Below are 3,687 nucleotides of genomic sequence, written 5' to 3'. Positions count from 1 at the left end.
GATGGTGATGGAACATGCTCTGCCTGAATTGAAATGGAAGGCACCTATTAATAAAGAGATTGTTTTGTCTACTATCCCTGCGATTAGAAGGGCCTTATCTAACAGATATTTCATTTGTATATGAGAAAAGAAGAAAGTTTATTTTCTAAGAATAAAATAAATATTTTCAATGTGAAGCTAACATTAAGTTTCGAAGAGGAGCTAAACACAAAAATTTGTTACCATTTATATCAGTTTTCAGACAGTTCACTATACTCTGAAATGGGAAGAAATCGAACTGGGAAACATTTTACTAAGATACTTCGACAGAAAGTGCAACATGTAAATATTGCAAGGTTAAAATAAAATAAAGAACAAAGGTAACACAAAACGTGTTATGGAAACATTTAAAAGCACAGCAACCTACAATATCAGTGAATCCTAAAAAAAGTTTTAACGAATTTTAAATATTCAATTTTATCATCACAATTTCAGATGTAGGTTTGGATACGAATCAAGATCTGCTGGATCTCACTGGATCCGGGATATCCGGATCCGAAAATTTTTGGCCATCCCTACTTTATACCCTATGAACAACTGATTTTTCAAGTCTTTTGTGAGAAAAATACTGTGAACTGAGAAACCATAACCGTTTCCATATTGTACAGGGATATTTTCCTGCGAATAGAAGTTTTTTGTGGAATGCGTTCAGAAATTAACACTTGAAAGAATACTCTCTTAGTACAAGTATATTTTAGGCACACACTAATTCCCCCCCCCTCACCTCGAACTGTTTCAATTTCCTCACTGACAAACACTTGACCAGTTTATATCGTAAAGGTCAGATCCACTGTTATTGTAACAGAGTGGTGCTTGAGCGATTGACTAGAAATTTAAACTCCGATTAGTGACAATTTCACAGTCTTGTTTTATTACAACTGTAAACTCTTTAGTCAGTTCAGAAGAGGCAGTGGATCGTGGATCGAATTGATGACGATGGATTTTGATGAGTCAGAGTAGGTCAAAGTGGATGAGAGTAGTTCATGGTGGGTAGTGGGTCACGGTGGATGGTGGGTCAGAGTGGGTCACTGTGGGTTGTGGGTCAGAGTGGGTCATGGTTGGTGGTGGGTCAGAGTGGGTCACGGAGGGTGTTGGGTCTGTGGGTCGTGGGTCACGGTGGGTGATGGGTCAGTGGGTCATGGGTCAAGTTTTCATTGACCCACGCCAACTCTGTACCCAGCATCTCCAACTACCTTTATTTTCATTGACAAAAGACACTCTTTTCTTTAGGAAACTAAAGGTGTAAAGACTAAAGAGTCGGTGTAAGGGGATGTAGCTCAGATGGTAGATCGCTCGCTTAGCATGCGAGAGGTACTGGGATCGATACCCAGCATCTCCAACTAACTTTATTTTCATTGATAAAAAGACACTCTTTTCTTTAGTAAACTAAAGGTGTAAAGACTAAAGAGTCGGTGTAAGGGGATGTAGCTCAGATGGTAGAGCGCTCGCTTAGCATGCGAGAGGTACTGGGATCGATACCCAGCATCTCCAACTAACTTTATTTTCATTGATAAAAAGACACTCTTTTCTTTAGGAAACTAAAGGTGTAAAGAGTCGGTGTAAGGGGATGTAGCTCAGATGGTAGAGCGCTCGCTTAGCATGCGAAAGGTACTGGGACTGATAACCAGCATCTCCAGTTTTAAAAGTATTTTGCATATAAATAATATATTTCTGACTTCTAGCAGAGAAGCATAGACTACTAGAAAACTTAACTTATGTATAATTTATTGCTTGCAATAAAGAATTAAATGTAATTTAATCCTGAAAACACCAAAAGCTTCAAGTTTACAATGGAAAGGAAAGAAAAGAAAACATGTCCAATGCTCTTCCAATAGAGAAATATACATTTTTCGAGTCAAGACATCACTTTAACAGCACATTTTCGAGGTCAGACAGCCTCAAATTTTGTCTCGTGCGCATCTCTGCATGAAGAATTTTCAGGAAATATATATATATATATATATATATATATATATATATATATATATATATATATATATATATATATATATATATATATATTAACAGTGAGAGGAATCTGTATAGATAAAAATGAAAATGACTATGCTTGTGACATCATACCTCTTGAGCCAACCGATCGATCTCGATCAAATTTTCAACACAGATGAGGTTCGGGCCTGGGATGGTCTTTATCATTCTACTTTGACGACGCAACTTAGGGGAGGGGGAAATACTTTAAAATGATGGAAAATGGCCGTTGTTGGTGTTGAATACATGGTTTTCGCGGTTGCTGAGACAAACAAACTGACACTTCCAATGCCGTTTAAATTCAAATTCAATCCTTTATGTCAAAAATGAAACGTATTCTCCCCACGAAGAACGGCTATTCTACTAATTTATGATATTGGGATACTTTTTCCTCACAAAACTTACAGATTACAACATTCTCTATTTCTGTTGACTTCTTGAAAACTAAGATAAACTTACCAATTATACACAAGGTAAGATATTTTTTTCTGTCTTTGGTTTGTATGTAACTATCGAGTTATTATTTTTTTTTGGACAAACAGTAAAAAAATATGATAAATTCCACTAAACAAATATAATTTGAAATAGATACACTTCTAGTCGCCTGGAGCTATTTCTAGCGCTAGAGATCGGACAAAAGCAAACGTACCAATGGATGATTACATTATTTTGTGAAAATAATAATATCCGATATTGAGCGTGATTTTAGACTCAAACTCACCTATATTTCGAATTAATCTCAAATCACGCTCACATTTTTAAAACAAGTTAGCTTATGATAAAACTCATGAATATCGAGCCCCCTCAGTAGTTGTAGGTGATGTTTGTATCCAACGTGAGTGGCCCTAGAAACAAAGGATTGGAGACAAATACCTTTGTATACGTAATTGAGAAGCTTTTATGTAACACTATCATAATTTGAACCTTCTGTCATTAAAAGAAAGAAGAAACTGTCACTTAAAAGTGACATATAGATTTGTGAGAATAGTTTAACCGTGGGAGGTGAGAAAAACATGTGAAATAACTTTTAGAAACATGGGAAACATAATAGAAAAGGTTAGAATTTGAAATTGAGTAGCTTTTTTGTAAGTGTCACGTAATTTCATCATTTTGTCATTAAAAGAAAGAAGATACTGTCATTTAAAAGTGAGATATGGGTGTCGGATAGTACTTTAACTGTTGGAAGCCAGAAAAGAGTGTTTTAAACATGTCAAATAATTTAGTTTCGTGTATTTAGAAAACATGGGAAAATCTCGATAAAGAACAAATGTTAAAAGACATTGAATGTTAGGTAAGGATGGCGGGGGAGGGAGAGAACCCTTTGATGCGTAGTAAAGATTGTAACATAGACGCAGCTATGTTGTAATTTTGGGTGGCCCAGGTTGTTGGAGGGGGCGAAGTGTGCTCTCCTGGGGAGTAAAAGACCTTGTTTAATTTGAGCTGTGACTTCTATCTTATGGAGAAATAACACTGATTATTTTGAAGGACAGAGAATTTAAGAAAGAGATAGTTAATGTCAAATGTTACTTTGTAAAAAGTTAATGTATTGCCCCATACTGAGAGACGGGACAAAGGATTGCATGGGGGAATTGTACTGTCCTTTTGGGCAAAGGGTTGCTTTTAATTGGCGTGCGAGTTGTTAGGCAATAGTTAAGGACC

At 36.2% G+C, this 3,687-nt stretch overlaps 2 non-coding genes across 2 annotated transcripts; both read left to right on the top strand.

The window, feature by feature from the left end:
• Positions 1-1,305: 1,305 nt before the first annotated feature.
• Positions 1,306-1,378, top strand: TRNAA-AGC (transfer RNA alanine (anticodon AGC)). The gene has a single exon. It is a non-coding gene; the product is annotated as a tRNA-Ala (tRNA).
• Positions 1,379-1,457: 79 nt separating this feature from the next.
• On the top strand, positions 1,458-1,530 carry TRNAA-AGC (transfer RNA alanine (anticodon AGC)). Its single transcript has one exon. It is a non-coding gene; the product is annotated as a tRNA-Ala (tRNA).
• Positions 1,531-3,687: the final 2,157 nt, after the last annotated feature.

This window comes from Thermobia domestica, chromosome 3 (assembly GCF_964235325.1).
Source record: "Thermobia domestica chromosome 3, izTheDome1.hap1.1, whole genome shotgun sequence".
NCBI lineage: Eukaryota > Metazoa > Arthropoda > Insecta > Zygentoma > Lepismatidae > Thermobia > Thermobia domestica.
The sequence above is the reverse complement of the archived record's forward strand: the minus strand, read 5'-3'. Positions and strand labels throughout refer to the sequence as shown.